The sequence below is a fragment of the Dendrobates tinctorius genome, unplaced genomic scaffold, assembly GCF_039654945.1.
Source record: "Dendrobates tinctorius isolate UK_male_01 unplaced genomic scaffold, ASM3965494v1 ptg000056l, whole genome shotgun sequence".
Lineage (NCBI taxonomy): Eukaryota > Metazoa > Chordata > Amphibia > Anura > Dendrobatidae > Dendrobates > Dendrobates tinctorius.
The window spans coordinates 22,674,669-22,681,991 of record NW_027361724.1 but is presented as its reverse complement, the minus strand read 5'-3'; positions in this window follow the sequence as shown (position 1 = coordinate 22,681,991).

The following is a 7,323-nucleotide window of genomic DNA, read 5'->3' as shown; positions in this document are numbered from 1 at the left end:
TGGAGTCCAATTAAGCCACAGGCTCCACTCCTGGTGGTGCCGTTTTGGACATTCCTTTAAGGTTCAGCTTTGCAATCATACTGCCCCCGGAAACCAAAAACTTTGCCTTCATGGACGCTGTTTGGAGGTTCGTGGGAATAATGCAGCCCGATCAGCAGTCGGCATATGGGTCGCCCTCCCAGGGCTGTGGGGTACTCGGTACCGGGCCGGTGTCAGTGGGATGTGTCACAGCAGCGGTGACCCGGACTGTGGCCCTGGGTGCCAATGTAAATGGCGTGGTTTAATGGTAAAGAGTTTATATAGATAGTTTGACGCCACCTGTGGTGTTTGGCAACATAGATGTTAGGCCGACGCTGCATGCAGATCCTCTGGGACTGATGGTGTTGTGCAGCAAAGATGGTGAATCTCCCCACAGGTGGAGCTGGAGTCCCAGGGAAGTGTAGATGTAGTGATGGGGGAAAGGCACAGGCGGTGTAGGTGCTGGTACCCAGATGTAGCGGTGATGGAATAACTGTAGGACACCAGAGCGTGCAGTTCCAAAGCTTTACTCACAGTCTGCAGGTTACACAGATGCCTGCCTCTGTGCTGTGTCCTCCGGGTCAGGACCTCAGCCAACCTCCGGGACCAAAATGGAAAGCTCTCTTTCAACACTCCGCCAACATGTACCTTCCTGAACGTCTCCTTTCTAGCGCTTGTGGGGGAAACACTCACAGGACCGTGGTTCACTGAAGCGCCTCCTGTCTAACAGATGTTCCTCAGACTTTACTTGCATGGCAGACAGCTATAGCCTTTTCCTTCTGGCTCCCACACGTCGATGCTGGGGCCTCCGAGCCTTAGTTGGGTACAGAGCATTTATAGCTGCTACTTCCCCCGGTTTCTGCTGCAGGAACGTCAGTGTCCCTACAAACTCGGAGACCGGAATCGGGACCATGCGCTCCAGCTAGGAGTGAGCCTTAACTCTGCTCATCCTCCAGCTCCCCTTCTCACGTCCACACACTTCCCCTTCCCTGCACAGAGTGCTCTAACTTACCTCCTCCCGACCACAGAGAGCAGCTCCTCAGCAGTCAGGTTCAGAGGTCTCCCTGGTAGCCTGGAGTTGGAAATGTGTTGTGTGTTGGTTTCACTGCTAGAGAGATCCTTCGTTGCTCCCAAGCTTGACAACACACTCCCTAGGAGGAAGGTAATGCCACAGTGGCGACCGTACTCTTGGGGACGCCACAAGTGCACTGAGGCCCAGCCACTGCTGGATGGTGCTGCTGGTACATTGACCCAGACCACTACATTCCCCTCGCACTCTACACTGCCAGAATCTGACTCAGAGGAAACTCAGGTTCCCCTTCCCACATACTATACCACCTTACACGGTGACAAAGAGGAAGGTGCAGATGAAAGTGCAGGTTCCTCGAGCAGGTGGGGGGGGCATACTCATGGGTGATGGCACTGGCACAGGGCACCGCATAGTACGCAAAAGTGTCTCTGTCGGTGGGAGGGCCTAAACAGCCAAGTGCAGTGAGATGGAAGATGGGGACGACAAGGCGTTCAGAGTAGTGCAGGGATTCCCTAGCAAGGAGACTTATGTAATTGTTTTCAATGTTGGGACAGCAATTTTTGTGGAGCACTATACTCTGGTGAATGATATATGGGGCCCACCATACACTGGAGCATTCCAAAGGTGGACGTCAGACACTGGAGCAGCATTTACAGGGCCCATTATACACTAGAGCAGTAGAAATTGGGCCCATTATATATGGAGCATTATTTGGGCCCATAAGGCAGTGGAGCTTCATCCATTGGGACCAACATATACTATAGCATTATGTGGAGCTCATCATATACGGTTTGAAACATTATATGGGATCAATGATTCCATATGGAGAAATATATGGGCCTCATTACTCTGTATAGCGCACTAAGCGCTGGCCATAATACTGTATGGAGTTATATACTGTCCGTTTTTGGAGGTATTGGAGAATTTAAAATGGATATCAGTCATGAGATGTAAGAAGTGAAGTATTTTTCATTGTACTATACTGCTATTTCTCTGCCGTATCGGAGCATGATGAGTTGTGGTATGTGTTAAAGGGGCGCTCTTTGGCCCTGGGCCCACGAAAACCTGGAGCCAGCCCTACCCCCCCACAACTGTAGCCAAATAACCCCCATTTTTCAGTGCGTAACTAGTATTATGAAGTAAATTAAGGTTGACAAGCTTAAGCAATAAGAATTGATGCTTTTGGCATTCAAATGGGCACTGTAGGTGTGTTTCCTGTCCTCCTCTCACTGCCGACTTTAATTCCCCATTGACTTACATTGGGTTTCGTGTTTCGGTCGGACCCCCGACTTTTCCCTATAGTCGGCCGATTTTGCTCATGAAACGAAACTCGACCCTAAAAAACCAAAAGTCGCTCCACTCTAATGTTCAGTAAATGCGCTCAATACTTGGTTGGGGCTCCTTTTGCATCAATTACTGCATCAATGCAGCGTGGCAAGGAGGTGATCAGCCTGTGGCACTGCTGAGGTGTTATGGAAGCCCAGGTTGCTTTGATAGCAGCCTTCGGCTCGTCTGCATTTTTGGGTCTGGTGTCTCTCATCTTCCTCTTGACAATACCCCATAGAATCTCTATCGAGTTAAGGTCAGGCGAATTTGCTCGTCAGTCAAGCACAGTGATACTGTTGTTTTTAAACCAGGTATTGGTACTTTTGGCATTGTGGACAGATGCCAAGTCCTGCTGGAGAATGAAATTTCCATCTCCAATAAGCTTGTCGGCAGAGGGAAACATGAAGTGTCTAAAATTTCCTGTGCTGACTTTGGTCTTGATAAAACACAGTGGACCTACACCAGCAGATGACATGGCTCCCCAAACCATCACTGATTGTGGAAACTTCACACTAGACTTCCAGCAGCTTGGATTGTGGCCTCTCCACTTTTCCTCCAGACTCTGGGACCTTGATTTCCAAATGAAATGCAAAATTTACTTTCATTTGAAATCAACACCTTGGACCACTGAGCAAAAGTCCAGTTCTTTTTCTCCTTGGCCCAGGTAAGATGCTTCTGGCGTTGTCTATTGGTCATGAGTGGATTGACACAATGAATGCAACACTTGTAGCCCATGTCCTGGATGTGTCTGTGTGTGGTGACTCTTGAAGCAATGACTCCAGCAGCAGTCCACTCCTTTTGAATCCCCCCAAAAAATTTTAATGGCCTTTTCTTAACAATCCTTTCAAGGCTGCGGTTATCACGGTTGCTTGTGCACCTTTTTCTACCACACTTTTTTATTCCACTCAACTTTCCATTAATCTGCTTGGATACCGCACTCTGAACAACCAGCTTCTTTACCAATGACCTTTTGTGTTTTACCCTCCATGTGGAGTGTGTTATTGATTGCCTTTTGCACATCTGTCAAGTCAGCAGTCTTCCCCATGATTGTGGCGCCTACTGAAACAGACTAAGCGATCTTTGTAAACACTTAGGAAGCCTTTGCAGGTGTTTTTTTGTTAACTATTCTAATTTTCTGAGATAATGACTTTTGGGTTCTCATTGGCTGTAAGCCATAAATATCAGCATAAACAGAAATAAACACTGAAATAGATCATAAATATAGAATAAAGATTCCTATCTGAAGGTAGATAGGGTAGAATAAACAATGTTGGTAAATGTGAGTAAAAGAAAAATTGAAAAACAATAGAAAACCACACAGAAAGGGGAGTATTCTGTGACTGTATTACCTATATTAATAGCTGATTAGTATGACTCCAGTGGGATATGGACCCCAGAGTGAAGTGTAAACAGCCTATCCAATAATATAATGTAATATACGTTCATGTAGGGTACAGGTGGATCCTATCAATCTTTTAGTGCCACACTATAGCAATATTTCAATTCAACGTCTAATGGTTGCAAAGTGTCTTAAATCAGTAAAACAAGGACTCCACTGGATCCTATCCGCATTCATTTGCAATGAGGTAAAATAAAAGTCGCGGTGTTCCGCAGTACGAGTACTATAATCAGTATTAAAAGTGATTAATTATCTTTCACGAATCGGATAAGGTGCCTTATCTCAGGTTTGGGGGCTAGAGCTGCGTCGCTTCCTTGCCGTCCGATGGACATTTGAGGGCAAGTGGGAGCGGAGCACTGTCCCGGCCGGTGACAGATGCTCCATGTGGCTCTTCCAGTCAGACGCTGATGTGCAGGCACTACAATGGAATACTGTAGGCCGACGGTGTTCAGTAGTTGCAGCACCTGTGTGACGTCAGTGGTCACGTGTAGCCCATGTGACGTTGGATGGTATGAGACTCTGAGAGGACTACTGTCGTTATGTGAGGTTGCAGGATGCAGTGACAGACAGGAGGCAGAGCAAGGGTTAACAATTTTAACAGTTTTAATTAAACAGGGTATTTACTCCTTGCAGGGAGATAAATGGTTAAACGCAGGAATAAGCAGTTCAGGTATCTACTTACAGTTGTGGCCAAAAGTATTGACACCCCTGCAATTCTGTCAGATAATACTCAGTTTCTTCCTGAAAATGATTGCAAACACAAATTCTTTGGTATTATTATCTTCATTTAATTTGTCTTAAATGAAAAAAACAAAAGAGAATGAATCAAAAAACAAAACATTGATCATTTCACACAAAACTCCAAAAATGGGCCTGACAAAATATTGGCACCCTCAGCCTAACTCTTGGTTGCACAACCATTAGCCAAAATAACTGCGGTAACCATCAATGAGTTTCTTACAATGCTCTGCTGGAATTTTAGACCATTCTTCTTTGGCACACAGCCCCAGGTCACTGATATTAGAAGGGTGCCTTCTCCAAACTGCCATTTTTAGATCTCTCCACAGGTGTTCTATGGGATTCAGGTCTGGACTCATTGCTGGCCACCTTAGAAGTGTCCAGTGCTTTCTCTCAAACCATTTTCTAGTGCTTTTTGAAGTGTGTTTTGGGTCATTGTCCTGCTGGAAGACCCATGACCTCAGAGGGAGACCCAGCTTTCTCACACTGGGCCCTACTGTTATGAATGAGTCACCGTAGGAGGCAAAAGCAGAAATACAAGCTAAGTCCAGAAAACCAGAGACGTTGGCAACTATCAGATTGCAGACCCCTGAACCTATCAACACAACTAGCAGTAGCCGTGGGGGGTTCCTACGATGCCCTAGACCCCTCGATCACAGCCGGAGAATTACATAGACCTAAAGAAAGAAAGGGGAAATCTAAACTGCCCCAGAGCAGACCCCAAAGCAATAGGCAGCCCCCAACATATAATGACGGTGAAGCAAGATGAAAATACTAACACAGACAGAAAGATAGACTGAGCAAAGACGGGGCCCAAAACTACCTAGATAGGAAAGGACAGGAAGGCTGCTGTCTGCAATCTGCCAAAACCCTATCAAAGACATAAGCCAACAAGCTGATATGAAAAAGGCCCTGAAGCAGCTAGGCTTCAAAAACTAAATCAGCACTCAGGTATTTTCAGAAGACAGAGCTAAATGAATTCAGCACACCCCAGCAGGGAATGGCAGAAATCCAGAAAAACAAAGCAAAACAAAGTCAAAGCACCAAAGCAAAAGGCCGAGCAGCAAACTTAGCTTTAGAGGAGCAGGAATTCAGACTGGTCTCCAAGGATCCCACAGAGAAATCACCCGCAAGGCAGAAGGGCGTCGGCAGCCTTATATCCAGTCAGTAACTCCACTCAGCCAGTCATCATCATCAGCCTCAGGTGTTTGATAATCAGGCTCACTACCTTTCTTTACCAGAAGAGGGAGTTCCTCGGGCCTCAGTAATGAAGGGGAAAATGAACTCACAACAGTACCTCCCCCTTGAGGAGGGGTCACCGAACCCTCAACTACGCCACCAGGGCGATCAGGGTGAGCCCGATGAAAGGCACGCACCAATCTTTTGGCATGAATATCAGAGGCAGAGACCCAGGAATTATCCTCCTGACCATAACCCTTCCACTTAACCAAATACTGGAGTCTCCGTCTAGCCAGACGGGAATCCAGTACTTTCTCTACCTCATATTCCATGTTACCTTCAACCAATACAGGGTCTGGAGGTGCCACCCTCGGAACAACAGGTTCAACAAACCTCTTCAAAGATTTATGGAACACATTATGGATTTTAAATGTGACAGGAAGAGCCAAATGAAAAGAGACCAGATTAATAATCTCCACAATCTTGTAAGGTCCAATAAATCTAGGCTTAAACTTAGGAGAAGCCACCTTCATAGCAATATTTTTTGATGATAACCACACCATATCACCAACCTTAAACTGGGGACCAATGGTCCTATGTCGGTTGGAAAACCGCTAGGCCTTTTCCTGGGAGAGAGATAACTTATCCACCGCTTGGTCCCAGATCTGGTGCATTCTCTCCACCACAGTGTCAACACCTGGGCAGGCAGAGGGCTCCACCTGCCCTGAAGAAAATCGAGGATGAAACCCAAAGTTACAAAAAAAAAGGTGACATCAAAATGGCAGAACTAGCTCTATTATTTAAAGCAAATTCGGCCAAGGGCAAAAATGAAACCCAATCATCCTGATCAGCAGAAATAAAACATCTCAAATATGACTCCAAGGTCTGGTTTGTTCTCTCTGTCTGCCCATTGGTCTGAGGGTGAAAAGCAGAGGAGAAGGACAACTGAATTCCCAGCCTGGAACAGAAAGTTCTCCAAAATCTAGACACAAACTGGACTCCTCTGTCAGATACAATGTTCTCAGGAATCCCGTGCAAACGAACCACCTGTTGTAAAAACAGGGGCACCAACTCAGAGGAAGACGGCAACTTAGGGAGTGGTACAAGATGAACCATCTTAGAGAACCTATCACAAATCACCCAAATAACAGTCATCCTCTGAGAGACAGGCATATCAGAGATGAAATCCATTGAAATATGGGTCCATGGCCTCTTGGGGACAGGCAAAGGCATCAACAACCCACTAGAGCGAGAACACTATATAGACCGGGAGCACGTCCCACAGGACTGCACAAAATTCCTGACATCACGAGACAAGGAGGGCCACCAAAAAAAACGACTCACCAGATCTCTAGTACCAAAAATACCTGGATGACCAGCCAAAGCAGAGCAATGAACTTCAGACATCACTCTCTTCTTCCACTGGTCAGGTAAAAGGAGAGATACAGGGCGCATCCACTGTGTGAAATCCGTATAAAACAATTAAAATTGTGGAACAGTAAGGAAGGTGCTCACCTATTGGGGTTGTGAGGAAGTCACAACACCCATGAACGCTTAAGAAGCAGCAGCAAGTCTGCACAAGGTCCTAGGACAGAATTGCAGAAATGACGTGGAAGTGCAATAAGGACTGCGC